Source organism: Anomalospiza imberbis, chromosome 12 (genome assembly GCF_031753505.1).
Source record: "Anomalospiza imberbis isolate Cuckoo-Finch-1a 21T00152 chromosome 12, ASM3175350v1, whole genome shotgun sequence".
In the NCBI taxonomy this organism is placed as follows: Eukaryota; Metazoa; Chordata; class Aves; order Passeriformes; family Viduidae; genus Anomalospiza; species Anomalospiza imberbis.
In genome coordinates, this window is record NC_089692.1 from 125,765 (window position 1) to 151,019 (window position 25,255).

The 25,255-nt window shown below is 38.4% G+C and overlaps 1 long non-coding RNA gene across 1 annotated transcript; it reads left to right on the forward strand.

Moving 5' to 3' along the window:
* The first annotated feature begins 6,927 nt into the window (after positions 1-6,927).
* LOC137480941 (uncharacterized) lies at positions 6,928-10,875 on the forward strand. The gene is made up of 3 exons (XR_011003192.1): positions 6,928-8,151; positions 8,494-8,609; positions 9,558-10,875. It is a non-coding gene; the product is annotated as an uncharacterized lncRNA (long non-coding RNA).
* The last annotated feature ends 14,380 nt before the right edge of the window (positions 10,876-25,255 follow it).

The window sequence follows — 25,255 nt, forward strand, 5'->3', positions numbered from 1 at the left end:
CTTCCTTCTTTCTGCGGGTAGGAAATGGGAGCTGCAGTTCATTTGCATGGAAAGGGCAGATGCAGCCGAGGAGGAGGCACTTTGGCTGGAAGGATGGCATCAGTTGGCTACCAAGACTCTTTTCCTTGGCACAAGAGTCTGTTGAAATACAACCTCAAGAGAGAGGAGACTGCTTAAGTAGGGTTTTTTCCCCTCTGGCAATGGAATCTGAGGTTTGCCTATCTTTTCTCAGTCAGTAAATCACATTGCATGGATTGAGTGGATGTATTTTCATTTTCCTATCATTCAACATCTGCATCACATTTTATATGCGATGATTACCAAACTTTCCTTCTCAGTTAATTGTTGCTCCTAGCAACATTCATCTAAGCCAAAGGTTCTACAAATTGAGGAACATTTTACCATTAGCATTTGGGGAAATTTTGCTGATAATTTTTCAAGATTACTTTATCAGTGCCAAGAGCTATACAAGGGAAAATAATTCTAGCTGTGATTTACAATATGTTATAAAATTTTCCCTAACAACTGAAATGAAAAAAACACTTCTTATTGTAGCACAGTACAATAATGTAATTTGCAGGACCCAGTGATCAGGGCCATTCACTTGCCTGTGCTAATTAGGTCAGACCAAATCTTGATTTTTAGTGTAGTCTGCAGCAGTAGTAAGAGAATATCCTCTAGGTCACTTTTGGCTGCTTGAGTTTTTCCCAACAAACAATAATATTATGTTGATAGCACTTCCCTTTTCTTATTGACTGCAGTGTTCCCTGTTCCTGTTTATTGGTGTAAATGCAGGAGAAATTTTAAATTTAGAATTAATTAATTAATTAATTAATTGCAAATGTAATAAGAGATAAAGTCTGTTTTCTTTGGCAATGAAAGAAATCTGAGATACTGAATAGCCTGATGCTTGCGGAAAGGCTCAGCACAACATAAGACTGAGCTGCTTTGAGGCAGCAGAAGATACAATTTATTGAGCTGTTCAGTTTGGCATTATTGGGCATAGCCTGGTTTGTGTTCTATTGATCAATTCAATATGGCATTATTGGTTATGCCCTGGTTTGTGTTCTGACCTGAGAGATGACAGAAGCCCAATGAGATTGTGTTAGCCTGCTCTGATACCAGTGTGCTTTAATGCTGAATTTTAGGGTATTTTTGTGGTAGTTTCTTGCAGCCTCAGGCTTTGTGAAGCTGGCAGGAGAAACTTGAAGCAAAATTCTGGGATGGAATTAGTGTTTCTGCTTTGTTCACAAGCAGCAGTCACTGAAGGTACGGGGGGAGGCAGAGAATATTCCTGGAAAGCAGCCCGTCCCTTTCCTTGACATCACAAATTTTCTGGAGAAAACACTGAGTACTGGGCTTCAGTCTACAGAGGGAAGAGTGGGATTGATCGCTGACTTTCATTCCAAGATGGTGAAAACAAATTGTGATTACAAATCACAATAAATTAAGTCTATCTGTAAACTTATTCCTTTACTGAAAGCAGATTGCTGCTTTTCAGCACAAAATTACCACACAGGTACTTGGCACTTGACTTGTTTGTTGGTCAGGATGATGTTTGTTTGTTTACATGATATATTTTTTACATTTTGACATTATTTGTCTGTTTTACAATACACAGCCTGATAATGTGTTTCATCAGTCATTAGGCAATGAATAGCCAGATATCACCTATATTGGCTGCTGAATTATATTAACTTTTTGCAAATCTTTGTAATACAAAACAATTAAAATATGTATAAAATTAGCTTATAATAATTCATTCATAGTTTTATGAATATCATTTGAGATTTGGGATTTTTTGTTTATCTTTAATTTACACACTGATAAACTTTTGAACAGCCTTAGTTAACTTCCATCCTTCAGTTTTAAAACTCTTTTGTTTCTCCTTTCAAAGAATTTTCTTAATGTTTATCATTTATTCACATCAACTCTGCTATATTAAAATTACTATCTGAGAACAACAATACCATAATCTTCATGGTACTGTCTTTCTTATGAATTTAAACTGCTTTTTGAACAAAGACATGGTTGCAGTTGCAGATGGTATTATAAGTAAGGAGAAGATACTGGAATGTATTTGCAAGTCACCCAAGGAAGCAGTGGGTATGAGGGAACTTTAAAAGTCTTTAAATTTCAATGGAAAGTGTGGCCTGCATTATTTACAAGGGTCTGGAGGGGTAGAGCAAGTGGAGCAGTTTTCAAACCGCAGTGACAGAGCAGGGCTGGATGGGATATTGGGAATTAGGAATTGTTCCCTGGGAGGGTGGGCAGGCCCTGGCACAGGGTGCCCAGAGCAGCTGTGGCTGCCCCTGGATCCCTGGCAGTGCCCAAGGCCAGGCTGGACACTGGGGCTGGGAGCAGCCTGGGACAGTGGAAGGTGTCCCTGCCATGGCAGGGGTGGCACTGGATGGGCTTTAAGGTCCCTCACAAACCAAAGCAGTCTGTGACTCTTTGAATAAGGGTAAATAATCATGATCAGCTGCTTCAGTCCCACCCATCCATCACCCATCTCTAACACCTGTCAGTGTTTCAGCTCCATGAAAATGTGGGTTGTTTGTTGGTTTTGCTTTCATTCCACCTTAGCCTGTGAACCCCAAAGAAGAATTGGTTTTGCTTTCTTTGGTCATTGTTGATCAAGTGGTGGGAAGGGAAATTTTTCAGAGAATGCAATCACTGAATTGTTTGCAACACCATGGGCTAAAGCCCTCTCTGCTCCCTGTGCCAGCTGGGTTGTAAATAACTTTCCCAGAGAGACAAATGTGAACCCTACATTGCCTTTCTGCCAGCAGTGGTGAGCTGTGTGATCACCAGCCGTGTCACCCTGCTGCTCATGCATTGTGATTCAAACAGCACAGAACAAAACAAGGATGAAGCTGAACAAGTTCTTCAGCAGTTCAGTAGTTTGGCTGATTTATTCTCCAATGTTCTGTGATATATTTCTCCTGTATTTTTATAAGGTATGCAGGTTTTATGTAGCGTTTCTCCTTAATTTTAATTATGTGGCAAGTTGATTCACTCATTTCATTTTCCTCACTGTATGCATCTTCTGCAGATTTGGTTTACTTTTCACTGAGATTTGAAAAAGCAGAATTGATCATGGAATACACTCCAGAAAATAAAAATAATAAAATAATTTTAGTCACTTACTAAATTTCCTGCATTAATTTCTGTATGGATATTATTTTTGGGTAATGTCACCTCCAAAATATCTTTTTCTTCCAATTCATTTAGGGTCATATGTTGGTAGGGAACAAATTTTCCTTTGATAAAACTCTCCAAAATCTGTGACAGAATGATGACTTTCTTTCTGGTTATGGTGATATTTTTTAATGTGTGACAGAATTTTAAATAAAGGTTGTGCAGAAACTAAAAAGAGACAGAGACTCAGCCAAACCTAGTGTCCTGGTTTTACATCACAGAAGCGATGTAAAGAGAACCTGCTAGCAGTTTCCTCCGTGTCTGACAAAAAATCAATCAGTAATTAGCTTTAAGAATTGACAATCTGTAAAACCACTGAGAAGGCTGATACGCCTCTGTGAACACCCATGTAAAAATAGAAAAAGCCTAGGAGGGCACCTCCCCTTCTAGTCAAAGATGAAGTAACAAGGCCCCTATCTCAGCCGGGCCAGTCGGGCAGAGGGGAAGAGAAGCCATCAACCCTGAAGTAGGGCTAATGCCTTTATTAATGTTCAACTCTTTATTAAAAAGATCAGCTGGGCAGGGGTCCCGAACGAGCTCGCCCCCGTTGTTGTAGCTTTCCCAGGTGGCCAAAAGGAAGGAGGTGTGCAGAGTCTGTCACTGAAATCCAGAGCAGCAGCTGTCCCTTCTTCTTCCCTGTGGCACAACCGGTGGCCCAAGGGTGAGGAGGCGTGGAGTGCAGACTCTGTTGTTGAAGTCCAGAACAGCAGCTGTCCCCGCTCCTTCCCTGGTGGCAGCCGCAGGGCAGGCTCTCTCTCTTCCATCTCCACAGCCTACTCTAGTCTAGTCTCTTGAGTGCTGGTGATGGACAAAAGTCAGTCAGGGGATGTGTTTCCCTCTTCCTCAGCTAGGGCATTTGTCTATCCCCCTCTACTGTGTTTAGTTCTTTATTTAGGGGCGTCTTTATCCCCTAAAAATACACCCATGATTCCAGGGGGTTTTCTTATTTGCATGTTAGTCCCAGAATGTCAGTGTGGTGGGGGGAGGCAGGTTATCTCTAGGTAGTTTAGAGAAAACAAACAGAGCAATTAGCTAATTAACATTTCAATATCGGTTGCCAGCAGTCATTCTAGTGTTGCTATGGGAACTAGGAAGGTCCTGCCCACCTCTCTGGGGAACACCCGGAAACTTTGTTCATTACAAACCCCAGAGTGCTGGCTACTAAGTTTTAGCCTAGCTATTAAAGTCCTAGCCGCTCCCACCACCCCCCCCCCCACACCCAACCACAATTCCCACCACAAACTACTAAACCAAACCAAAATCCCATAACCATCTACAAAGCCCAAACAAAATATTAACTCTGTCAATATTTCAATCCTCCCTCAAAAAAAAAAAAAAAAAAAAAACCCAAAAAAACCAAACCAAACCAAAACATAAAAAACCAACATAAAACCACCATAATCATATACAATCAAATCCCAAAAAAAAAAAAAAAAAATTTAAAAACGCCTTAATCTTAAGGCTAAAATCCTCGTATAAAACTATTAAAAAATTAATCAAAAATTTTTCCCATATAACACATTTTAAAATTATAAGAAAATAAATTATTAAAAACTATACTAATGACATATTAAAATAGCTATAAATTTAATAAGTTTAAATAAAAAAGTAGTCAAAACCCTATGCCCCTCCTTCTATTCCCAAAAATAATCTCAAAAATAAATAGAAAACCCCTTTGTTTTTAAACAACTCCTCCTTAAAATAACACCCTATAACTTAACATAGCCCATAAACACAATTATGAAAAAATCTATTTAAAAATACTTTATAATTACAAATTTTCCCAAAAAAACTACTATTCATAAAAATTAAAAACCACAAAATACCTATTTTCTTATAAAGCAATCTCTATAAATTTACTAAAAAAAACTCCTCTCCCTAAATAAACTACAAAAAGACTATTCTAAAAGTAATTAAATGAATTATTTCTCTACATTATAAGTAAAAAAAAATAAGAAAAGTATTCTGAAAGTTTAATTCTTATTATTCCTTTAGTTACTATAAATTTAACTTTATATCCTTTTAAAGTTTTAAAACTATTTTACCTTCCTTTTAATTCTATCTCACAACAACAAAAAAATATACTAATAAATACACTAGCATTTAGCCAACACTAAAATCCATCACATTAATTAATACATGAATCAAAAAATCTCAAATTAGCAAACCAAAACTGAAGAGAAACGGGTAGGTGATCATGCTCCTTTAAGATGCCTTTATTAAAAAGTGACCAGCTCGGGTGGCGGCCCGACAGGTCGCACGCACACCACCGCTGCTTCCTGGAGTGGCATGGAGGAGGAGGGGTGCAGCTTTGTCGGCTTTGCACGCAGGCAGAACTGGGGATTCCATCCTCACGGGAGTGGCAGGATTCCACAGTCCGACTTGTGGTCAGGAGTCCTCATTCTAGCCAGTATCTCTGGTTAGAGTGAGACATTAGAAAGGTTCCCGTGGACACTTGGACTAGTTGTTCACCCTTTGCAGTGGTTGGAGTCCTTCAATTTCATTGTGGCTGGCTGTTTTTAGGGATTTTTCGGTGTTGAATTCAATGGTTTTCTCCATTTGCATACTGCCTATGATGTCACTTCCTCCTCACAGTCCCGGGTGCCATTTTCTAGGAAGTAGCAGGGGTGAAACCCAACCCGACGGAAAGGGATTTCTAACAGGAGATGAGCAATAAGTAATTAACAGGGGATGAACAAGGGGTAATTAATAAGGGGTGAACCATAGATAATTAACAATTTCTTAACAACCGGTCATAAAGTTCACTTTATAACTTTTGAGAAATAAGCAATTTCTTACTCATAACAAAAACCACTACACCTAAGAAGGAAGAGGGAAGAGGGTGAAATCTAAGCCATTTTTTATATTTATGATACTTTTGCCTCAGATTCTTTAGGGAGGTAAAAGTAGAAAGCTGTGTATGACTGGGTGAGCTGTCGCTCTCAGGCTGTGGTCACAGAGATGGGATGGCAGCTGCTAGCACGTCTCCTTTGGTGGCTGGGGAGAGCCATGAGAGTGGCCACTCCAGAGTCTCAGATGAGAGCAGCTGGCAGGGGTGTGGGCAGCTGCGTGGGTGAAGCCGCCTGAGTGAGAGAAGGATCCCGAAACAAAGAAACGAGGGAGAGGACACTTGTGTGACATGCCAAGGAAACTTTATTCCCAGGACAAGTGCCAACTGAACAACACTCTGTAACAACTTATAAAGGGTGTAGGTGTGTAAAGGAGTGGTCTGGGAACAACCAAAGGGGGAAAACTTGGGGAGGAGTGTGGGGCATACAGCAAGCAACCAGGAATAAACAAGGGAGGGGCAAGGTCTCAGGGACAAATCATCTGTGGGGTGTAGGATAACTGACAGGGAACATTCTTGAAAAACTGGGTGGGGGGATAAAGATAGACAAGAGAGGTGGGTGGTGCAACTTGGATTGACATAGCTATATATGGAGAACTGGGGAGGAGCAGGGAGATTGACAGGTGGGAAACTTTGGGGTAAAAAACTTGGGAGAACCCAACTGTGGGGGACAGAAATAGGGGTACATGGTACGAACCAACTGAACTGGCTAACATTAGATAAATAACAAAGCAATTGTAAAACCACATAAAACATGAGCACATAAAACCTGAAAACACTGACTACCACATGTGCTACTGTGTAATTCTCAAACATGACTTACACATATCAAACTATAGAATATGCCAAATAATTCAAAGTTATTAGAGAACACAGAAGGCTTCCCTTAACTTTGCTCTACAGGAGAATGTAGGAGACGTATTCAAGAAAAGCTCAAGTCACATCCACTCTGAAGAGATTTTGTGTGATTGTAGTTTGCTAAAATAACCCTGAGCAGTATGGATTATTCTGTTCAGCATGTGGCCTTAATGCTACAATACTAAAATATTTCATAACGAGAGAAAAACCCTCAAACAAACAACAAAATCATGATTACTGCCATCTCACATTTCCTCTATTTTGTTGGCACTTGCTCTTTTAGCACCTGCCTGCCTCTGGTTCATAACATTTATCTTTAATGATCTTATTTATAGAATACCCACACTGGCAATTTGAAAACAGGTTTTAGTGATAAATTCTTTTTAAAGAGTAAGTGTTCAATTAAATATGTAATGAGATGTTAGTGCTATGTATCCTTAGGCAGCAGCTTTTGTTTTAATTCAGCCACTGGGCATACTGTACTCCCCATATCACTTTTACTCAATTCTATCAACTATTCAGATTTTACAGTCATTACTATGATGCCTTCTTGGGCTTTGTTTCTTACATACTTATGCACACAAAAGTTTCTAATAAGTCCTTGCTGCAATTAGAATTAAAATTAACATTAATGTCATGGAATCCCAGGGTGGGTCAGGCTGGATAAGCCCCCAGGGGCTGCTCTGGTGCCACCTCCCTGCTCCAGCAGGGCCATCCCAGAGCACAGGGCACAGCAGTGTGTCCGTGTGGCTCTGCAATATCCCCAGGGAGGAGACTCCACAGCCTCTCTGCACCATCTGCTCAGGGCTGGGCACTGCCCAGGGCAGGAGTTCTGCCTCCTGGGCAGGGGCAGCTCCTGGGCTCAGGCCCTGCCCGTGGCTGCGGGGCCATCGCTGGGCCTGGAGCAGAGCCTGGGCCTGCTCTGCCCTCCTGCACACGGGGACACCCAGGGCTGAGGCCCCTCTCACTGGGGCTCCTCTCCAGGCTGAGCAGCCCCAGCTCCCTCAGCCTTTCCTGGACACCCAGATGCTCCAGGCCCTTGCTCAGCTCCAGGAGCTCCTGTCCCTGCTGTGCTGTGAAAATTTATTATATAACAATTGCTACAATTTTTAATATATTTTTTACTTCATGCTCAGCACATAAACAGAAATAGTTGCAGGAAATAAGTCCAGCTACAAGTGTCTCATCTGTACCAGCACTCAGAACTTCTTTCTTCTGTTCTGATCTACAGCTGCAGGAAATGGGTGAACAGAGGGCCTTTTCCACAATGAAACAAGGAACAAGGAGATTTATCTCCATTAGCAGGTGCTCTTGCTAATCTTTCCTGTGGTCCTTACAGTGGAAAAGTCAAGTTTGTGAATATTGCTATCACGTAGTTTTAAAAAAGAAAAAAAAACCCAAAAAACAAAAAACAAAAACAAAACAAAACAAAACAAAAACAAACAAACAAACAAACAAACAAAAAAACCCAAAAAAATCCACAAACTAAGAGGGACAGGTTTGAACATCTGGGTGATCCACCTTTCTCTTGGATCCTCTCTCTGCTAGCCCCAGCTCTGTTTCAAAGCAAACCCATCTGTTTGCAGACACCTGGTAACCATTCCATGCCTGTGTCAGAGGACAGCACTGGTGGGAAGGAAAGTGCACTTTTGTACACTGTGGACACATTGGAATCTGGACAGATTTTTCCCTCTAGGTGAGGGTAGCACAGCTCATCTTTACCCAAAACATTTAAATGAGCATGGAAATACAAACTTCCTTCAAGCCAGGTAAAGGAAATGCAACTTGCAGCATTTAGCAGAAATCTTATTAAAGAGAATTCAATAAAAGATTAACTTCTAAACTCATTTGAGCTCAAGAATGACAGTGAAGAGCTTTTTCTGGTAATTCCCTTACTGCAGCATAGAGGCTTGCTGATAACTGGAGGACTTTTTGTCCAGATGTTGCATAATATCCTGAAGTAAAGTGAGCTTTGGAACATTTTCTTTTCCCCAATTTGTTTTTAGGAACAGCTCAAATATGTTTTATAAAAGTGCAAGAGCACCTGAAAATTTGTAGCATTATGCTTTAGAAGATTTAAAAATATCCCCTGATATTTTATAATGAAATTAAAATACAAACTCTTATTAAAGATGAAAAGCTCTTTGAATGTCAGTTGGGACATACCTTCAAGTAGAGCAAATTTTACCTTACTGAAGCTTAAAATTCAACAAAATCAGACTTTCAGATAAAACATTCTCTGCCTAGACATTTCATTCTTGTTGAGGCTGAGCACCTTTTAGAGGTGCTGAACTTCCCTCAGGAAAGTCCAAGGCTGCCAGAGCTCCAGGAACATTTGGACAACAGGTACAGGATGGGATTGCTGGGGTGTCTGTGCAGGAATTGTTGGGGTGTCTGTGCAGGAACAGGAGTTAGACTGGAGGATTCTTGTGGGTCCTTTCTATAATTCCATGATTCTATAACTTGTTTGTTTGTTTTCATGGCTGCCAGATGAAGCATTTGGACATCCTTATCCTGCTGCTAAAGAAGCTGAGGAGAAGCTGAGGGAACAGTCTAGAAGGGTTTATTGAAATCTTACTTTTAACTATTATTTTTGTTGTAGCAACACTCAAAAAGTTCCTTTCAAGGTCCTATCTCCCACTGTAATAAGAGATACATCTCTCATGCGATAAGATCATGAATTGCCTCTCCTGCTTCCTTTTAGCCCACTCTGTGCTCCTGCAAGGTTCTCATCTTCCCTTGAGAAAAACACAGAAAGAACAAGATAATTTGTAAAAAATGGACAGCAAGAATTTTTTCTGGTTAGGTCTATTCTCATTCTCCAAGAAATGCCAAATACTCTATTTGATAGAGTTTGTCATTCCATAGCCCTTGCACATCACAGACATGTTGATATTTGTTGCCTAAGACACCAGTGTAAATGAGGAATTCTGGTTATATAATTGCAATTCTGAATTTCCTGTTCCATGTAAGCACCACGGGCAGAGCAGCAATCTGTAGTTGTTTCTTGAAGTTAAATAAAGAGCAATTCATGGTGCCTGGAAATCTAGAAATCTAGAATGTTCTGTGGCATCTTCTGCTTTTGTTGTCTAAGTTAACTTTAGCTGCTCTTCACTGAAAATTGAAATATTTGTGCTAGAACTGTGATTAATTAGTTGCAAAAGTTATGAATTTTTTTTTTTAATTTCTATTTCTTGACCTAAAGCAAAGAGAAAGAACCATTTTGCTTGGAGTTATTAATCTTGCATGACTTGAGTACATTTTGTAAACTTTCAGAATGGAGGAATTTAAAATCTTTACAAGGACTCGTATTTCAATATTTAAAATAATACACTTCCATAAGGGGGGCATTTTCTCATCATTTCCAGAATGCAGAATGCTCAGAGTTCTTATGTTGATAATGTGTGGTAAATGTGCCCATGTATAAGATATGAATCAGGAGGTGATCCTGAATTTTGTGGGAGGCTGCCTGAAGTTGAAGGTTAATGCAAAGTGGGAACAAGCAGTTAATTGTGTTTCTGAGCTTTTTTAATTGTTAAAACTTTGAATAAAACATAACACAGAGACCCAAACCACACAGCTGAGTAATCCTTTGAGTTCTGTTGGGGCAAAGAGATGATATCACTAAAGATTAAATATGAATAAATACAGCATATCAGAAGTTGTTTTATTTAAATATCTCATGTAAAAGCTTTAAAGTTGAGTGAAAAATTAACTGAAACCTTCCTTTTAAAAAGCTGAAATATAACCTCCAAATCCTGTACCATTAGAGGAAATGCTGAGGAAAAATTTGTGAATACAGAGTTCAGATCACAGCAGGGACTGTCACCGATGCTGGCTCAGGGGCTTGGCTGGGTGCTGGGAATGCAACGTCTTTGGGATATTGATTGAATCCCAGAGTGGTTTGGACTGAAAGGGACCTTAAAGCTCATTGAGTGCCACTCCTGCCATGAGCAGGGACACCTTCCAGTGTCTCAGGCTGTTCCAAGCCCCAGTATCCACCTGGCTTTGGGCAGCCCCAGCTGCTCTGGGCACCCTGTGCCAGGGCCTGCACACCCTGCCAGGGAACAATTCCTAATTCCCAATATCCCATCCAGCCCTGCCCTCTGGCACTGGGAGCCATTCCCTGTGTCCTGTCCCTCCAGCCCTTGGCAATTGTCTCTCTCCATCTTTCCTGCAGCTCCTTCAGGCCCTGCAAGGCCACCCTGAGCTCACCCCAAGGCTTCTCTTCTCTAGGTGAACAATCCCAGCTGTGCCAGCCTTTCCTGCCAGACAGTCTGGAATATACACCACTGACAATACACCATTGTAAGTGTAGACCTGCAGTGATAACTCAACCTACCAAAGAACTAGTACAGAAATGTATTGTTAATGAGCATGAAACTTGCAGTTATGAAGTCAGGAATGGCAGTTTTGATATAAGGTGCTGAGATAATGCACAACCTGACTACTAAAAAAATAAATATAAACATCAAGTCATAGTGCCCCTGTCTTCATTTCTCAGCAGATTCATCCTTGCCATGAAGCGATTGTAGTATGCAAGAGGTGAAAATCAGGATTATATTCCACTTCTGAAAAGGAATTGCAGGAACTCTGTTAACTTTTGCTGAGATCACATAAAATACCCATGTCTTAATGAATTAATATTTAATATCAAGAAATACAAAATGATAAAAAACATATACCTTATGTCTCACATCTGTATCTACTTTATTAATAATCATGTTCTCACTTTCGATACATAACCCAAATACTCTGCCTTGTTTGTTCATGAACATTGAACCTAAAAAAATTAAGGAACTACATAGAAAAGTTTAAAAAACTATTTATACAACACCAAAAGAGAAGCTCAAAATCTTGAATATGGATATTATAAAACCAGCTTGATGGCAAGTATGGTGCTGTACTCTATCAGTAAACTGTAGACCAAACTCTTAATTCAGTAAATTCAGTGGACTAACTCAATAAATTAGCAGTACTCTGTGAAATTCTATGTATGAAGCCTATTCCAAGAAAGATGAAAATAATCTACTTCAATTTTTATCTTTTTGACAACAGTTTACTCCTGTCTAAGTTTACAGGCTACTTGAATGAAAATGAAGCTCAAAGCAAATTCATATAAATAGATATGTGCTTAATGTAATTTCATATTTCATTTAATTTTTATATGTATTGAGCTCAGATAACCTTCATTAAGACTGCTTAGAACAGGTGAAAAAGAACAAATTACATTTATCCATATTGTGTGTGAGGAATATTGTAGAAAGATTCGGGATCCGTGGTGTCCTTGTCCTGTCACGATGAAGATTCCTTGTCTTCTCTGGGAAACCTGTTCCTGTGCTCAGTAAGAACCATTCTCTTTATTCATGTTCTACCTTAAGACTGTATTTTCATTTTAATCCAGATATTATTGTGTTTAGAGCTTTGGTGTCATGGTTTCAGCTGCTTGCTGGCTTCCATGTTGATATTTCTCTGATATTATTTGGTATAATTGTGGTAGTGTCAATTAGTCAGTGGTATTATCCTGTTTGAACACACAGCAGTTAGAGAGCATTAAAATAAATAAGCATTTCACAGCACTTCTGAGGTGACCAGAAATGCTGATGTGGTTTACTTTAATTTTTTCGTATAAAGTAACTAAGTTTGAAATAATCTATATTTTTTAAATCAAAAAGTAGTTGTGAAGCACTGAATACAGCCAGTAATTAAGGACTCTTTATTCTGAAGTAAGGTAACAAAATTCTTAAATTTTTAATGTATACTGATGTATGTTTAGGGGCAGAAATTTAGGGTTTACGTGGAACAACACAAAAAATTAGATTGAAGTAATTTTTCTTCCAACAGCTGCCTGGTAGTTTCCAGGGCAGAAATCTTTGAATAGGTATGAAGAGAAGTGCCAAAGACTGAAGAAAATCCTGGAGAAAATATCACCAGAAGGAATTCCAGCAGGATGAGAGAACAGTCAGGGGACTGGGCATGCAGCTGAGATAATAATTCACATATTCTAGATCATAATTTCTCTATTTTTATTTTATTGTTAAGGAATTGGGGATTGTGTGGTCATTCAGTCTTTCCATCTTCTTCTCTTAACCAATGACAGAGGAATCTTTGGGCCAAGTTCAAGCACCTTAAAAATCCATATGGATTTTGAGCTTCCTATAATGAACACTTAATATGGATAAAAGGAAATTGGGATCATTTAATCAAAAGATTGTAAATTGATCCTTGTATAATGATTTATTTCTGCTAAGGAAGTTTAAAAAATAAAGAAAAATATAAAAATAGAAAGAAAATGTAATGCAAAGAGGCTGCTGAATTACTGTCATTTTTGCAACTACTTCTCTTGACCACTGGACAGTGTAAATTGCATAAAAATTCAGCCTCTCAGAAATCACTGATTTGAAGACTACTATCACTAACAGTTAAAGAATATTTTCTCTTGAAAAACATGCTCTTAAAATTTGAAAAACTGTCACAAAGTCATGTGATTTCTATTTTTTTTGAAGATTTTTTTGTGAGATAACACTGAAATAATTTCTCTGCAAGGCATATGCACTTTTAATTTGATCTACGAACAGATACAGTAATGAAGTTTAAAAAATGCGGGCACTTCTTTTTCTGGTAATAACTGTTGAAAATGATAAATGCATGTTTATATAAATTCATATTTCTATAAATAAGGAAATAAATAAATTGTTAAGCTTTGTAGTGGAGAAAGTTCAGCAAGTTTAGACAGGGTAAGATGAACAGTGGTCAGCCGATAGGAAGGAAATATCTCTAGCTTATTTCTGAAAATAGGAGTTTGGATTTTCAAAATTTTTTTTCTTTTCATTCTTTCTCATAGACGTTTTTAGTGGAGTTTTCTTGTGTTATGGTCCTTTGTCTGCACACTTGAACTCAGCTTTGAGGATTTTGTAGTTTTTTTTGCTGCTTCTTCAGATTAAAATATATTATTCACTGTGATTAAAAAAAATTTAAATAGTAGGAATGCACCCATTCAAATTATATTTTCAAGAGGGCATGGAAGGGTGATAAACCATAACATCATATTCAAATTCTATTTTGATGTGTTCATGTGATTATGTGACTATGTTTGTACTTATGTTTATTGTGATGGAAGAAATCAATGTTTTTCCATGAAATAGCATCAAAAATTAGAGAAGCAAACTCAGGAGATGAAGCAAAGAAAGACCTAATAGCTTAACTAAAAGAAACTAATTAACCTCCTGGATAGACAGAAATTACTTATTAGCAGCTGTTCAAATTGATCATTTAAAAATAACTCATCTGAGAAGAAACTGATAACATGAAATACTTCAGATTTTTCCTTTTTTTCTTTTTAAGACTCGCCTTAGAAGTGATACCATGTGAATTGCTTTGAGCTTTAAATAATCAACAGATGGTTTACTAATGCCCTGAAAGAGGAAAATGCTCAGATGAATTTGAGGTGCAGCGGCTTTGGTTAGAAAAAGAGTTTTGGTGTAATTTTAAACACATCCTTCAGTGTTCTCCCCAGTTACCTCAACTGGGGTGATTTTACCCCCTAATGTATTTACTTTTTTGAACTCTTTTGTTAGAACAAAGTGGAAAAATCATATTCTGTCTCCACAAATATTACAGTATTTCAGCAGCTGTTTTTATGCTAAATTTTAACCAATGTTGTAGTTAAAATATTTTTATGAGTGAAAATAGTTGAATGTCATTTGAGAGATCTCAGGTTTGTGAACCAATAAATCAAAAGAATAAAAAATAAACTTTGCTGTCTGATACTATTGTAGTGTTGGTTATGTGTGCCTTTGCTCTTTTTACTTTTTAAATTATTATGAAAATGTGAAAGAATTAAGGGTGGCTTCACGTTTGGGGAGACCTGCCATAACCCTCCTTTGACAAAAGGAAGTCTTATGAGCAGCCAAGATGACTTCAGTGTTTCAGATCAGCATTCCCAGGCTCTTTCAGCGTGACCTCTGTGACATGCCTGGGAATACTTGAGTATCCATGTCGTGCCATTTTATATAATCAGCTCAGAGCAGGTTGGTGCAGTGTCCAGCTATTTATAATATATTTGAATAATTGAAAAGAAACTCCAAGCAGTTCTAGACCTGCAGGTACTTTGATAAGCAGTCCATAGAATTTGAGCCTTTTTCAGCGGAAAATTGTCAGAATTCAATTCTTGTACCATAGAAAGTTGAGGTCAAGAGTTTCTGTTTGACTGGTTCATCATCTCAGCAATTCCTCTCTGATTTATAATGACATTTTTAAACAGCCCTTCTTCAAAGGATGATTAGGTCTGATGAACTGCCATTGATCAGGGGGTGACATTTACTCAGAGCTGTGTATTCACAGTTCCAATACTCTATAAACATAAATAACAGTGTTGATGATTGAGCAGCTAAGTCTTTAAAGACACCTGAAGAAGCAGCCACTTCAGAGATCACTCTAAAGGGCCTTTAGATGGTTAGTAGATGTCAGAACCCAGGACATCCCTCTGGCTGCCCTGGCTGTCTTGAGACCCTGGCAGGGGGTTCAGAGACCTTGGCAAGAAGTCAAAAACACTTGTGGTTTTGATTTTAGCCTATGGAAAAAGCTGCCAACTCTGTGTGAGGAATTACAAGCCACAAGGGTTTGCGTAGTGTGATAGTTGACTTAAAACAGGGTGAAAAAATAGAATTTTGGGGCTTTTTAGAATGGGGTTCAAGGGGACAAGATGGAGGGATTTGGGCGTGTCCTGACCTTCTTCTCCTTCTTCTTGTCCTTGATGTCTTGGTGTGATGGTGACACTTTTCTGTTGGTTTAAGGTAGAGACACACTGTCTAACATAGATGATAGGAATTGGCTAATTACTGTAAACATACTACATGTAGTTTTTGGTATAAAATGTAAACACCGCCCTAGAATGTGGACAGAATGCCATGGACAACCTGCTAGACAGAGCTCAGCAGGTCAGAGAAAGAATGTTATAGATAAGGAAAAATAAACAACCTTGAGAAGCTGATCCTACTCATTCCGACTCCTTCTTTGGCTGCATGGGCTGGGAGAACAAGGACTTTTACAATCTTGGGGTCACCTCGACACCATGGACTCAGAGAAGTAGATAAGATGAGATGCTACTGAGGAGGAATTACAAAATTCTGCAATTCAAATAAAAATTGAAACTCATTGATACAGATACTGCTGTTAAAATTCATACTATCATAGGCTATCTAGGTTGCAAGGGACTTACAAGGATCTCTGAAGTCCTGCATGGAGTTGTACAAGTCCTAAACCTGCTGAGATAAAGGAACAATTTTTAAAAATATTGACCAGAATTTGTCCCTCTGGAGTCACCACTTCCTTTTAATACTGGGGCTTTCTGTTTAGATTCTTCTTCTATTTCTTGTTTTTTATTACACGAATTGATGACAATTCTTGGACCCTGAATTTTGTTGCAGTTATTGTTCTCTCAGTGTAATTTAATCCCACCTTTAGTTGTTTGGATTACCAGGTCTTTTCTTTGGCTGTGAACTTGCCAGATTTCCCTAGGCAGCACTGTGAGCACACTGTGAGATAGCAGCTGTTCTCTCCTGCGTGAAGTCAGGCCACTCATCACTCCCATGACTAAAGCCAGAAATATTTGTGCCCTTTCCTTTTTTTCTGGGATTCATCTAAATTGTTTGTATGCTGATTTTTCCTTTTTCCCCCCTCTGTATGAATTTGATAGCGTTCCTTCTGGTCCACCTGAATATTCTTTTGAATCAACGCTGCTTCTGTTCCCATCTTTGCTGTGCTTACTCTTCTGGTGCTCCTGAAAATGAGGCTAAACCAGCAGCAGAATGGCTTTTCCTAAATGTCAGACTGGCAATATTTGCTGTAGTGTAGTTTTGAAAGGATCAAAGGATTTCTGGCACTTAATCTTCATTCTGACATAGGTAACTCCATTTATTTATAAATCTTGATTGCATTGTCAAGGATTTGTTTTGGGGCTTGTAGTTCTCTTATGTTTTGTCACAGATCTTGGTTAGGGGTTAGTCCTTTTAAGACTCCGGTGTCTGAGAGATGAACCAAGTGATTATGTTATCTTGTAAATAATTCTCTACCTTTTTAGATTTGGACCGCAAATTTTTGTGTGTGTGTTTCTGCCACTTGGGGGTTTGTAATTTGAAATTGTAATTTTTCTCTCTCTGCCTCAAGTTTAATTAACAGTAAGGGTTTAGTCAGTGACAAGGAACTATTTTGACAAATTTATCTTTGTTTCCCTGGTATTTACCCCTCAGTGCAGTGTGATAGTCAAACCTTTCCGCTGTTCAGTGTGCTACAGCTAAAATGAGGTATAATTTTTTTTGTAGTTCCTTTCTTGTGCTTGGTTGTGATTTCGCTTCTTTGGCAGTACTTTGTGGTTCAGTGTGGCTCAGTTCCATCCAGCACTATGGAATCAGAGGTTTGCACTTTTGCTAATGGCATCATGATATGTGGAGTTTCATAGCTCTTCCACAGGAAAGAAAATCTTTTAGTTTTTTTATTTTTCTATAGAATAGCCACATCTAACTGAAATATGTGGTTCTCATTCCCAAGCTATGCAAACTCCAGTAAATGCACATGTTTTATTTTTATTTTATTTGCAATTGCTTGATGAGTTTTGTGCTGAAAGAACTGAGCTGCATCCATTTTCCTCTCTCAGGTACTCCATGCAGAGAAGCAAAAGAAAATGAAATGCCTATTGGGGAGTGGGGAATGTGTGGCATTACTGGAACCATTTTAATCCTAATTGCCTCCTAGCAACACTGGCACATCTATAGTGATGCATCTCACACAACTGGATAAAACAACAATAAAACAAATAATTCCAATCATACAATCCTGGCAGCAGTTTTGAGGTAATTTTCTGCAAGTTGATCAATAAGAAGTTTGCATCCTATAATCCACGTTGAATTTATTCCTGTAATAAATCTTAGCTTCTAGAGGAGCAGTGGTTAATTGCTAATCCATATTTATTGAGGAGAACAAATGAGAACAGCAAGGGTAGATACCCATGCCACCATCACATCAGACGTGGAACTTCTGAGCTCAGTTTTCCACTCAGATCTCTGGTGTTTGTTTAACTTCTGTGCCCATGACTTCACAAAGTCTTTGGAGATTATCAAGGAATTTGCCCAGCTGCAGCTTTCATTGATTTTCATTGACAATGCTTGGTATTTGCATAGATGTTAATTAGATATTTCAAATTATATGAATCTTCTGGAGTGCATTTATTGTTGATCACCAGAATGTGTTTGCATTTTACATGATTGATTGTACTTTGGTAATTACTCTTCAGAGCCCCCTTTCAAATCTGTATTTCTTTCATCTGCTCTATATTAAGTTTGCAGTGGGAGCTTATGGGTTGTTCTTGGTACAGCAGACGTTTTATTTTAAGGTTCACCTTTGAGCACAGCATACTAAATTTATCATTCAGTTTTTAGGGCTTGATTCAATGTCCACTGAGGTTGACATTCAGAAAAAAATTCCTGTCTTTGGCTCAGCTTTGGATGATGTTCCTGGTCTTGCCCCTTATGTGTGCAGCTTTCAGACTGATCCCAGATGGGCAGGGTTTTATCAAGTATTTGCCAAGGACTTCATGTATTTCAGCAAATAGATTACTTGCCACATATGGGGATGCATGAATCACTTTCTGAATTATTTTTTGTTCACTCTCACTTTTGCTTGATTTGTAACAACAGGAAAAGTGTTTTCCTTGGTAATGATCAGAGCTTTTAATAGATGAGGAACAAGAAATCAATCACAGTAAGCCATTAGCAAATAATGAATATCCTTGTAGAAATACTTTTTCTCTGAAGAAAACACAGATATTGATATGAAGGACTTCATTCTTCAGAATTAATTAAGAAAATAAAATTGATTTATGTGAATTTATGGAGAAGTCCAATAGTGATTGTGTTTGCGATCCACATATTATAAAATTCAGCTTCCATTTTATCAGTACACATTTCCATTAACAGAAATGGAATTAAATTGAATTCTGCTCATGTAATTAAATCCATAAAATACATGTAAAATTAATCCAGTAGAATAAACTTACAATAAAATATTACATAAACTGGTATTTATATTTAAAATATTCAACACTTGATTCCCAAAATCCTAGTAGAAAATGAGACTTCTTATTTGAAAAAAGAAATTAAGAAGAGCTTATTTGCTATGGTCAGGTAAAAAAGAAATACAGATAAATAATAAATAAAATTGACTGTTTTGGCTATGGAATTAGCAGAGGCCTTGAGAATGGCATTTTTTAAAAATAAACAATACATTCTTCTCTGAGTTCAAAAGAGCAAATATGTTTGTTGGAAGTGTTTCTCAGATTGTCCCTCTCCTGGTACACAAAGTTTAGGAATAAATTCTTTTTTTCTGTGACCAGAAAGTATAAAATATCTTTAATGATCACAGTAGAGTTGTGTAAGTCTGATGAAGAATTAATATTCACCCCACCTACTGTCATCACAAGTGGCAATTGCCATGTCCGAACTTGAATTTAGAACCTGATTTTGCTGCAGGATATTTCTGTAAATATGCTGGCTTAATGCCTAATTTTCAGTCTTGTTTCTGAGTCTCACTTGTGCAGGATATAAAGCAACTCTGGAAAGAAAAATTAACCAGAATTCACTTTACTTGGACTAATCTAATAGGAAGTGTAACTGTGTAACTTTTCCTCCACATCTGTGAGGACACACCTGAGTTGGGAAATGCCAGCAGGCGGGATGGGGGCAGGGATCTCTGCAGGCAGAGTGCAAATGACCAGGTTGTAGGGAAGGCGGTGTCCCACAGAAGGCAATCCTCTTTGAAACCCTGCAAAAGATCTTGGAGAAATAAGAGGAGGCCCACAGTACACTGTAAGGAAGACTTTGCATGGTTTGGAAGGGGTTAGAAAGAAGTATTTTAAATATTGATTTGATATGTTGAACACCCACATTGGATAAGGAGAAATTTAGGTCAGATAGAAATTCTTCCCTGCGAGGGTGGGCAGGCCCTGGCACAGGGTGCTCAGAGAAGCTGTGGCTGCCCCTGGATCCATGTCAGTGTCCAAGACCAGGCTGGACAGGGCTTGGAGCACCCTGGGATAGTGGAAAATGTCACTGCCCATGGCAGGAGATGGCATAAGTTGAATTTTAAGGTCCCTTCCCAAACCATGCTGTGATTCAGTGATTCTAATATAAGAATACGTTGTTTCCCTAAGGATGGATTTGACAAAGTAGAAGCTGAGTTTTCATTGCCTGCACCTCTGAGCACTTTCTGAGTGCAGGTGGAGCACAAAATGTGTACCACAAGTTATTGTGTATTTTCATCTGAAATGCTGGTTCTGAGTAAAATTTCCATGATTCACATGGATTCTGATGAAGGTTCCTTTTCCCTATTTTTGTCATACAAAACTTTTAATGATTCATTAAGTGTTTTGAGTTTCCTGAGATGATGCATATCTGGATATGTGCTGTGGTTCAGTCAATAGGCAGCACCCCGGAGCAAACCACAGAAATCAAACAACAGGATTAAGAAGGTTCCTATGTCTTCAGATCTGTAAAAAGGTTAATGTATTTGTCATAATACAGTGTTCTGACAGGACGTTTGTTGGCATAACTTGAATTTAGCAAATGAGAAGAGCTTACATCCATCTTTCATTGAAACAGTGAGGTTATTTTTCATATTGTGCACTTTGCCTCACAACTTTGCTCATAAATATTTTGGAAGCATAAAATGTACCTTGTCTAGGGATGTAGTGTTGGATAGAACAATATTTTCTGTTTCAAAAGTCTGTAAGTGTTTAGTGTCATTATGATGAGGTGGATTCATTGCAGGACAAATGTTCTAACTTTTGTTTCTTATAATTTCCTGCTTCTTGGAGCATGCCAACCCTACCAATATTTATAAGATTGAGCTGGTGTTGAAAAATTGGTTTTAAATGAACGATACCCTTAATGCTTAACAGAATGTCAAATATCTTTTTCTTTTGCTTGACAAGCATTCAGGAATTTCCAGGAAGCAGACAATATAAATCAAAGAGCCTGGCAAACGAAGCTCAATTTAAAAAAAATTTGGTTAGAATTTTGCCTTCCTGCAAAACAAATTATTGCGAATTTCAAAAATTATTATTTAGAGTTTAGAAAATCCCAGTTAATTTTAATTGGCTGTGCTTGATTTTGACTGAAAAGACAGAAACACATGTTTTATAATTCACAAACAAAACAATATCTTGTTCTATTTTAAGTAGAAATAATTTAGGGGGTGGATAGGAGACTGAGGGCAAGTAGGATTAATTGTAATGGGAGTCTCTTTTTCACTTCCTGTTTGGAAAGGATCCTGAATTTACACTTCCACTATGGGTTGTGAAATGAGACTTGGACACAAAGTTTTTTGTAGGAATGTGCCCCTGTTGATAAAGTAAACAAGCTCCCTTTGTCCCCTTAAAAAGGAAAAAAAACCCCAGAAGTTTCTCTCCTCAATTTGGTTAAAAGACACCTCATAGGATCTTAGGGACTTCGCCTCAAATTTAAGGATAGCTAATTGGACAAAACCCAAAAAGTCTCACCTAAGCAATTCACTAGAAAAAGAAGAGAACAAAAGAAGTAATCACTTTTGTGAAGTGTTTTAGCAGGAGCAAGAACTTCTTGTCCTGGCTTGGTTTTCTCTGTAAAGAGCTTTTTTATTTTGCCATTTATTAAAACATTTTGTTTCTAACACTGTCACAGGAGTCATCTTGCTTCTTTTATGCCACTTGAGGTAGCTGAGCTATCAAGGGTATAATGCTTATCTCTGAGAGCTAATAAAACCTAGCTTAAAGAGAAAAAGCATTAATTGGTGTCTAGACAAGATTTCGCATATTGCGGGACACTGTGCAAGATATTTTTGATTAGCCCTTGATGAAAATAAGACATTTTTTCCTGTCTAGCGTTTTGGGGAGCAGGCCTGTTACTGGGGTCTTGTGGTGCCAAAACCAAAAGAAACACCCAAGTTATGGAGGATCTGAGGCCATCAGAGAGGGTCTCAGATTGAAAGCTGTGAGCCAGTGAAAAGAGGCTGAAACGGAGACACGGACTAGAGAACACTGCAAAGTCTTAAAGACATCTTCAGAGAGAGAGAGCTGCAATTGGCTGAGCCAAGGCTGAGACACTGCTGCCTTGGCACAACCCGGGGAAAAGACCAAAGAAGACAGCTTATCTGAAAGCCATCATTTGGTGAGTAAGAAAGAATGCGGAACAAGCTGTCTGTAGCTGAGCAGGATCTTTTTTTTTTTTTTTTTTTTTTTTTAACTACAAATTAGAAATTCAAGATGTAAAATTTGAGAAGAAACAGACAAAAAAATTCATTAGATGGGTTTTCACAGAGTTTCTGACTCTAAATACATCTGAGACGCTTACCCTGAAGTTCTGAGATACTGTGGGACTTAGATTATACAGTATGGAAAAGAATAAGGAGTCTAGCTTAAAGTTACATCCAATATTCAGGACAGTGTTGCAATTTTTAACATTGGAAAATGAAAAACAAGCTAGAGACAGCCAAAAAAAAATCTCCTAGCAGAGAGAGACAGGACCGCAGGCTGCGGCGCAAAAAAAGGAGGGGCAGCAGGGTTTCCGAGACCCCAACCCTGTTCCCAGCTCGCCCTGAAGCACACAGACCCCAAGAGGGCAGGCGGGAACCGGCAAGGCCAGCCGCTCCCCATCCGACACCTCCTTCACCCCCGAGAAAGGGACAGACAAGTCCTGGCCAGACAAGTCTGCACCCCGTCTCTCCTAACCCACCTAACCTAATGAATTCCCCTCAGTTTCCTCTCAAAAGTAACATCAGATGTGAAAAATTGGTGAATTTTGGTAATGCAATAGAAAAAAGCCGAGCTGAATCCATGGTCTGTAAGAACAATAGCACACGTGGCCAGCACCATGTTTCAGAGGTGTAGAGCTCTGCCCTTCATGGGGAGAAAATACAGACACTTCCTCCCTAGAAATATTTAGGATACAGAATCACAGAACAGACTGTAACTCCACAACCACTCTAACTAAGGAGAAATCCAAAAACCCTGAATGAAGTGCAGCAGCTGGGAGGGACTCTGAATTAGCGTTGTCCACTGTTAGGCATTTCAAAACAGGACTTAGCTCCTCTGTCTGATCTACTGAAGGGAGACACAGCTTTAAACTCACCACAAAAATTCAGCAAAGAAGCCCAAAATGCTTTAGATAAAGTGGTGCAAGCCATCCAGTCACGCCAGGCTCATTGTTATAATCCTAACTTGTCTTTGTTGTTTGCAGTTTTAGGGGAGAGTCCACAGCTTCACGGTCTCATATTCCAGTGAGATCTAGAGAAGGACCATCTGATAATCTTACAATGGGTTTTCCTGTCTCGTCAGCTGGGTAAAATTATAACAACTTGCTCTGAAATTATATCACAACTGATTATAAAGGCCAGATCACAAATGTTTTCCCTTTCAGGAAAGAATTTTGCAGAAATCTTTCTGCCTGTCATATCGATCTATTTGGAATGGTTAATTCAAAATTCAGAGGTTATGCAATTTGCCCTAGAAAATTTTACAGGGAAAATTTCAGTCAATTGTCCAAAATATCAGCTACTAAATTAATCTCTAAAATTAATTCATAAACCCTTAAGAAGTCATGCACCCCTTGATGCAATCACATTTTTTACAGACAGTTCAGGGAAATCTAAAAAATCTGTGATTGTTTGGCAAAATCCAGAGACAAAAAAATGGGAATCAGATATTGAAGAAATAGAAGGTTCTTCACAAATTACAGAGTTAACAGCAGTTGTGTGAGTCTTTTCAAAATTCGCGTTTCCTTTTAATTTAATAACGGATTCATTTTATGTTGCAGGTGTAGTGGAAAGGTCAAAAGGGTCTCTGCTGAAAGAGGTTTCCAATGACCAGCTATACGGTTTGCTCAAAAAACTAATCTTCCTTCTTTCTATTTGACGGGAGCCTTATTTCATAATGCACATTCGTTCACATTCTGCACTCCCAAGTTTCCTAGCGGAAGGCAATGCCATGGCTGATTTGTTTGCCATGCCAATACAGAATACACTTCCAAATATTATCGAACAAGCCAGAATGAGCCATGCTTTCTATCATCAAAATGTACCTGCCTTAGTAAGAATGTTTAACATCTCTCAGAATCAGGCAAAAGCAATTGTTCAGTCATGTCCAGATTGCCAAAAATTAGCCATACCAGCAATAGCAACAGGAGTTAGCCCTCGAGGCTTAAATAGCCTGCAGATACGGCAAACTGACATAACTCAGTATCAGTCATTTGCACGGTTCAAACATATACATGTATCAATAGATACGTACACAGGAGCAATTTTTGCATCCGCACATCAAGGAGAAAAGAGTAGAGATGTAATTAAATATTTCTTACAAGCATTTGCATCCCTAGATATCCCTCAAGAAGTTAAAACAGACAATGGACCAGCCTATGTCTCTAACAAACTACAAGAGTTTTTCAAAATCTGGGGCATCAAATATGTCACAGGTATTCCACATTCTTCCACGGGCCAATCTATTGTAGAAAGAACACACAGATCACTAAAAATGATCCTTGAAAGGCAAAAGGGAGGGACAGAAGAGCTATCTACTATAGAGAGGCTGAACAAAGCCATATATGTTTTTAATTTCTTAAATAATTCTTTTATGGAGTAGGTACCACCAATTTTCAGACATTTCGGCAATACCAGTCAAACAAAGCTCAAGGAAAAGCCACCAGTCTTCATAAAGGATCCAGAGACAGCACAAATTTCAGGACCCCATCCTCTTGTGACTTGGGTGAGGGAGTTTGCATGCATTTCTACAGATGCAGGTCTTCAATGGGTCCCTGCAAAGAATGTCAAGCCACAAGTACAGCCGATCCAAGAGCAGCAGATGCCAGAAAAAGAACACGCAGACAACTAAGCAACAGCTAGAAAGCAGAGACTGTGTTTTCTATGTTTGCACTAGTCAAAAAATTTAAAAAAAATAGTTTACACTGAAAAAGTTCTGTAAGTTATTATTGTTGTGTTAAAAAGTTATTCACTTACCACTAAATCACACATTAAAAATGTTTTAAAGTTCTATATGCTTAAGTCATATATAGTCAGAAACTTGAGGCTTGCCTAGGAAAACACTTCACCAAAGTTAAGATAGAAGAATAACTCACAAGCAATAAAAATTATAATCAAATTAAAAAATTATCAGCATAACTAAAAATTGTCAACAAAGGTGAGATTTTTCAGACCATGTTCCTTTCTCCTCTTTCCTTTTTAGATATATAGAAAGGGTGAGATTTAGGAATGTGCCCCCTGTTGATGAAGTAAAAAAGTTACTTTTTGTCCCCTTAAAAAGGAAAAAAG